Source organism: Natator depressus, chromosome 8 (assembly GCF_965152275.1).
Source record: "Natator depressus isolate rNatDep1 chromosome 8, rNatDep2.hap1, whole genome shotgun sequence".
Classification (NCBI taxonomy): Eukaryota; Metazoa; Chordata; order Testudines; family Cheloniidae; genus Natator; species Natator depressus.
Window position 1 is genome coordinate 87323117 of NC_134241.1, and position 7310 is coordinate 87330426.

General features: G+C 41.0%; 1 long non-coding RNA gene across 1 annotated transcript; it reads left to right on the forward strand.

Moving 5' to 3' along the window:
• The first annotated feature begins 284 nt into the window (after positions 1 to 284).
• Positions 285 to 4649, forward strand: LOC141992930 (uncharacterized). The gene is made up of 4 exons (XR_012640693.1): positions 285 to 423; positions 1817 to 1915; positions 3865 to 4034; positions 4634 to 4649. It is a non-coding gene; the product is annotated as an uncharacterized LOC141992930 (long non-coding RNA).
• Positions 4650 to 7310: the final 2661 nt, after the last annotated feature.

Consider the following 7310-nt stretch of genomic DNA (forward strand, 5'->3'; position numbering starts at 1 on the left):
AGGATTAATCTTTGTAAAGTGCTTTAAGCATGTAAATTGTTATGTAACAGCTAAATAATATTTTATTATTATTATTACCATGCAGGCCTCCTGTAAATTCTACTATAAGTCAAGGAGCATCTTCCCCTCCCTTCCCCCTTCTTCCCCCCACGCCCCCCATAAATAATTCCTCCTTTCCCCCATCCCTGCTCACATGAAGCTTGTCGCCATGGAAGCCTCATTCAGTTTGCATCTCACTGAACTTGGGCTTCATTGCAGCAGCATGTTGTAGTGAAGTGCAAGGTGGTTACACAACGAGAGAGCGAAAGCCTGGACGAAGCCTTCGGAGGACACTTGCTAATTTCATTGCACAGGAGGCCTGTGGAAATCCTGCAGCTGAGAGATCTGCAGCTGGACCCATCATACTTCACCATCTGGGCTATTGTGAGTCTCTACACTTTTCCTTTCCATCAGCTCGGCAAGGCTGTAATTTTATGTCACCTAATGCAGTGGCCAGTTTGTGCTGGGAAAGCAGGGATCACAGCAGGATGATCTCTGAGGAGGATTCAAAGCATAAATGGATCCCACATGGAAGTCAGGAAGGAACCTCCAACCCACCCCATCTCCTCCTCAGACAGCAAACGTTGCACTGCACAATTAGACAGGGGTAGTAGTAGGCTTTTTGCCTATCTTGGAAGCATCTGGTATTGAATACTCTCAGAAGCAGGAGACTGGGCTAAATAGACCTGAATCAAATCCAATATGGTAAATACTATGTTCCTAGGAAATGATCTGCAAAGAAGAAAATATTGTTTGTGCCCTTTTTCTTGTTGCTTTTTGATGTATGAAGAAGACCTGGTTTTAAAACAGTTTGTTTTTCTGCTTGTATTTTTTCATTCCACATTCAGACATTGTCTACTCTGTCTTTCCTGGAAGACCCTATGGACAACTAGAGAAACTAGTAGGATTATGACATCACCAAAACCTGTAGAGTGAAACCTTAGCACCTGAGACTGTCAGACTGTTTAGAAGTCTGATTCTGTTTTTTGTTAACACCGATATAACAAACCCCTGAGAAACAGTTGGGAGAAAAGACCTCTTTGTTAAAAAATCAACATGCCTTCCCTTTCGCTGAAAGGCTAGATGTTCCAAATCCTACAGCGCTCTGGGCCTCCAAGGAGACTTCCAGAAAAAACAGCAGAGATAAGACTATATTCCCAGTGTTGAGAATAGAAAGTCTGAAATAATTTTGGGGGGAAGAATACCCCTTTCTGTCCCTCTGCATACATTATGACATTTTTAAAAGGGAAAAGTCTCCCCGCCCTCCCTTTTCAGGTCACCTTTAATGTCTTTGGCTATTTACCGCATTCTCACCAGCAGATTTCACACGGGAAATCCAATCAGGAGCTAATACAGCTCTGCAGTTAATTCCTGAGTACCTTCTGTGACTGCCTCTGGGGAGGCATCCAATAGCAGCATTAAGGGAGGGGCTACAAGGGCAGCTGTGCAGAGGCCATATATCTCTGTGCCCCAAAATCTGTGTTTGATCTCATAAAATACAGGAAGGGCCAAGCCCTGCCTCTGTTCCTCATCCACTTTTATTGAATGAGAAGGAAACTCCTAACCTCTCTCCAGGTTTTTCCTGTTAGGGGATAACATGACCTTTAACAAAGTGATGGGACGGTGTTGTGATCCACGGATTGTTCTCCATGACATTGCCACAAAGTTACTGGTGCTCCACAAAGAGTTTTTCAAAGTTTGTAGCATGAAAGCACCAATTTTTCTAAAATCATGATTTCATTATTATAATTATTTATTTTATTATTTTTTATTTTAGGAATTTAATGAAAGAAAAATGACGCAGAGACTCTTAGGAAAACTTGATTCTCTGGAACAATATTCACGCAAAAGACTGGCCAAATATGCAAAGGTTGAAGTAAGTATGGAGTATATCGAAGTCAAATCAAGGATAGACGCACCCGTTGTCAAAGAACTGTTTCTCGAGTTATGCCAGTACCTACACACTATCATGACTTGCACCATATAATAAATATCTATAAGGTAGATGGATGAGATGGATGGGAGAGGGAGAGACTGATTTATGTCTGACTGATGATTACTCCAGGCAACAAAGGAATACTGATAAAGTGAGCAGGTCACCTGGCAGCTGAGAAAAGAACAACATTAGAAGTGTGACAGGGAGTACCAAGCATTTGGCATCCCCTGCTGGAGGCCCTGCCTTTGGCGTACACTGCCCAAAGAAGGCATCCTTTGGGGGGAAATAGAGAGTTTAGACCTCCAAGAGTGGCCTAGAGAGGCCCCCCAGGATCAGCTGCTGGCAGAACCAATGAAAGTTGGTCCTCCAGCAGCTAGAAGATTTGGGAACAGGTGAAGCCAGTCAGGGCCCAGCAGGCATGAACTTTTGAAGCTGCAGGCTGCTGTTTTTTTGTGCATCTCAGTGAGAAGTGAGCATTTTGAAAAGAACGTCTTCCCGTGCTGGCATAACCTCAGACACACCCCATGCCAATGGCTGTTTTTCTGACCATGTGGCCAGGGGAGGCCAATCAAGTGCCTCTGAGCCCATATACACTTTATTTAAAAAAATGATTTGGATTTGGATTTTCAGAATGATTGTTGCCAAAGAGAAGTAGCCCAGACCTCCCACAGGCAAGGGACCCCCCAACACATCCTCCCTCACTTGTCATGGGCTCCAGCCTCCCATTCTTGCCCATGGCAGCTGTGCGGGTCTCCCTGTGTGAAAGGGGCTATACAGGGCTTGGGCTACAACCAAGATGGTTGTGCCACAGGCAGCTGCGTGGTGCGGCTGTGATTGGGAACAGGCTGAGGGCTACATGGTGTGTAGGTGGCTGCCTAAAAACAGCCAAACAGTGTGAAAATCCTCACAGCACCCAATGCTTGGGGTCAGCTCCACAATCTGGGACGTGAGGCCACCATGAACACTTTAAGGATGAGAACACTTGGCAGGTGCTAAGTTTTGATGCATGAATAATATAACCATAGTAATAGTTTGTTTGTTTTTTTAAAAGTAATGGAGTAATGAGATCTCTATTGTAAAGCAGCAATGGGTTGGACTTTTTTTTAGAGTTAACTTTTGCTTATTTTTCTTACCTGACCTGCCAAGTTCTAGGGGCCCAGCTCTGGGGGAAGGTGAAGTTCTTGGTTGAAGTAGTGAAAGACTGTTTTATATTACAGAATTTGAAACCGAGGTGGTCATCTTGAGTTAAATATACATGTACTGCTGTACAACTAAGGCAGGCTTGCTTTGAGAGAGGCCCCGTTGGCTCAGATGGGCCCATGACAAAAAGCCAATGGAGCATCTCACCACAGAGCACCTGTAAATGCACCTGCCATAATATCGGTATATGCAGACCAACTCCCCCACCCTTTTCTCATGTACCTCCCTCCCCACCAAATTGTCAGGTTTTAAAATGTGTTCTTTAAAAAATCGTAGGTTGTCAGAATTCTAGCAAACTGATTTCCTGGGAAAATCTTCTGTAGCAAAAGTCAGGGTAACCAGTATCACAGTAATATTTAACTAAGCTGTCTCAGCTACTGCATTGCACTGCAGTTAAAGTAAAAAGACATTTTAAAGTGCATTTAAACTCTAATGAGTGATTATGTAAAATGGCAGTTTCTTATTAACAGCTCTGCTCCCTATGTGTGTCTTCCAAGGCAATGATAAGTTAATGAAATAAACAAGATTTTACTGCTTTGACTCATGTTGGCTTTAAATTCAGATGCTTAATTGCAGAAAGAGATAACAATAGCTGGTGGTTCACAAAATTAGTAATATTTCACGTAATAGAAACAAGGATATTGCAGTCCTAACCAATTAAGGCCATGTACGCTTGTGTTTTGTTGCAGAGCCCAGGGCTTGGGAGATTGCCGTTAAAGCCATTTGTGACAACCCCATTGACATTTGAATTTAAAGAGGATTATGATATACCCAGTGCTAGAACAATAAATATTTGCAGGTCTAAACCTGCACTGCAGTTTTCAGAAGATGAACAGCTCTTCAGACATCAGCAAATAAGGTGACCCCAAACTAGAATGTTTTGTATTAATTTTAATTTGACTTAGAGATGCTATAAATATCATAAAAATACCATTACTGTTTGACTTTTACATCAGTTCACTCTTAGCACAATTAAATTGGAGTTGTTAAAACTATCTTGTTTGCATGATTTACCCAAATCTACAGCCATTTGAAATAGCAATTATTAGTGTCAAAGGTATTATTGTTAGAAAAAGCCTTGCAATAAGGGGATTCTGTGCTGTTTCCTGTAGTGAAATGATTCCTCACCATAAAACAGGAAGCTGTGTAAACAGTAACTCACGTGACTGAATGCTAGAAATTATCCTGTCCCAAAAGAAAAAGCTGGAAACGTTCAGGCAGTTAGTTTGCCACCTGAGGATGCAATCTTTCTGTGATCTCCAAAGTGATTACATACCAGGGTTTGAGGTGCTATATAAAGTGTGTGTCCATGAGCAGCTGGAAGTCAAATCCTAGAGAGGAAAATAGAAAGGAGCATAAACTCTGGCAAATCAAGTGTAAAAGTATATGGCAGGCGAAGAAGGAATTTGAAGATCAACTAGCTAAGGACACAGACCAACAGCAAACATTTTTTTTAAGGGCATCAGAAGCAGGAAGATTGCCAAATGCTCAGTGGGGCTACTGGATGATCAAGCTGCTAAAGGAACACTCAAGGAATACAAAGCCATTGCAGAGAAGCTAAATGAATTCTTTGCATTGGTCTTCACTACAAAGGATATGGAAGAGATCCCCCACTTGAGCCGTTCTTTTTAGATGACAAATCTGAGGAACTGTCCCAGATTGAGGTGTCAGTAGAGGAGGTTTTGGAACAAAATGATACATTTACCAGTAATAAATCACCAGGACCAGATGGTATTGTTCTGAAGGAACTCAAATATGAAATTGCAGAACTACCAACAGTGGTATGTAACCCATCACTTAAATCAACTGCTGAACCAGATAACTGGACAGTAGCTAATGTAACACCTATTTTTTAAAAAGGCTCCAGAGCTGATTATGGCAATTACAGGCTTTGGTAAGTCTAACTTCAGCACCAAGCAAAGTGGTTGAAACTATAGTAAAGAACAGAATTATCAGACACATAAATAAAAATGATATGTTGGGGAAGAATCAACACAGCTTTTTGTAAAGGAAAATCATGCCTCACCAATTTATTAGAATTCTCTGTGGGGGTCAACAAGCATGTGGATAAGGATGATCCAGTTGGTATAGTGTACTTGGACTTTCAGAAAGCCTTTGACAAGGTCCCTCACCAAAGGCTCTTAAGCAAACTCAGTAGTCATGAGGTAAGAGGGAAGGCCCTCTCATGGATCAATAATGGATTAAAGGATATGAAACAAAGGGTAGAAACAGTCAGTTTTCACAATGGAGAGGTAAATACTGTGGTAAATGCTGGGACCTATACCTTTCAATATGATAGATATTCATAAATGATCTTGAAAAAGGGGTGAACAGTGAGGTGGCAAAATTTGCAGACCATACAAAATTACTCATGGTCTAGTCCAAAGCTGACTGCAAAGAGTTAAAAACTCTCACTAAACTGGGTGACCAGGCGACAAAATGGCAGATGAAATTCAATATTGATAAATGCAAAGTACTGTAATGCATGTTGGAAAACATAATCTCAACTATACGTACAAAGTGATGGGATCTAAATTAGCTGTTAACACTCAAGAAAGATGTTGGAGTTGTCATGGATAGTTCTCTGAAAACATCTGCTCAATTTGCAATGGCAGTCCAAAAAAAAAATAGCTAACAAAATTAGTAACAATTAGTAAAGGGATAGATAATAAAACAGAAAATATAATGCTACTATATAAAATACTTGGCACACCCACACTTTGAATTCACTGCATGCAGTTCTTGCTGCCTTGTCTTAAAAAATGTGCAGAGAAGGGCAACAAAAACTATTAGGGGTATGGAATGGATTCCACACACGGAGTGATTAAAAAGACTGGGACTGTACAGGTTAGCAGAGAGATGATTAAGAGAAGTTATAACAGAGGTCTATAAAATCATCAATGCTGTGGAGAAAGTGAATAGAGAAGTATTTTTTACCTCTTCCCATAACAAAGAACTAGGGGATGAAATTACTAGGCGGCAGGTTTAAAACAAACAAAAGGAAGTACTTCACACAACCTGTGGAACTCATTGCCAGGGGATTTTGTGAAGGCCAAAAGTATAACTGGGTTGAAAAAAGAATTAGAGAAATTAATGGAAGATAGCGCCATCAATGGCTATTAGCCAAGATGGTCTGGGACCCAGCCCCATGCTTTGGGTGTCCCTAAATCTCTGACTGCCAGAAGCTGGAACTAGACAACAGGTGAAGGACCACTTGAAATTGCTCTGTTCTGTTCATTCCCTCTGAAGCATCTGGCACTGGCCACTGTCAGAGATAGGATACCAGGCTAGAAGGACAATTGATCTGACCCAGTAAGGCCATTCATACATTCTTATATACCTGTTCCCTGCTACTTGGCAGAGAGGGGTAGCGCAAAATCCAATCTGTACTTTCAACACTCTCAAGTTTGGAGGCATTGTACCTCTGAACACTGCTCCTGCCATAGAAATATAACATTAAATAAAATAATTTGACTTTAATTCCAGTTCTAAGCATCATTCACAACGGTTAATTTAATGGAAATTCTCTTCCAGATTCAAGACTCAAGAGGCAGCTGCTGCAGTTTGTATAGTGCATATTACAATAGGGAGCTCAAAAGCAGCAAGACTGTGTTAGAATGCCAGCCACTCCGCAGGAGCAATTTCAAAAGTACTAGTGTCTATACTGGGCACCTTTTGTTTCCATTAATTTCAGTCATAGTTCAAGTGCTCAGCATCTTTCAGGATTAACCCTCTTAGTAAATACACAAAATATTAAATGATAGGGCCCAACCTAACATTTTGGACCTAGAGCTATCACCCATATGTGCTAAATTTTGTTATTATCATTATTTCTTATCACTTGGGGGGACAACCTTTCTTTTGCAATATTAGCTAAAGTATTATTCTGTTACCTTTTCCAACCTGTTTAACTTTTTTTAGTCAGATATTATTGCGCATGTCTATAAAATGTACAGCTTTGATTTTAGTCCTTCCAGACTTAAATCTGTGACCCCAAGACTGACGGCTAGAAAGAGTCACTCTGGCAAACCAACTGCAAGGCCATTTAGTGCTCCAGATACCTTGCAAGCTAAAGCATGTCATCAGAAAGGTACTTCTTTATGTAACGCAGGTTACTGCTGATTCTGACATACAC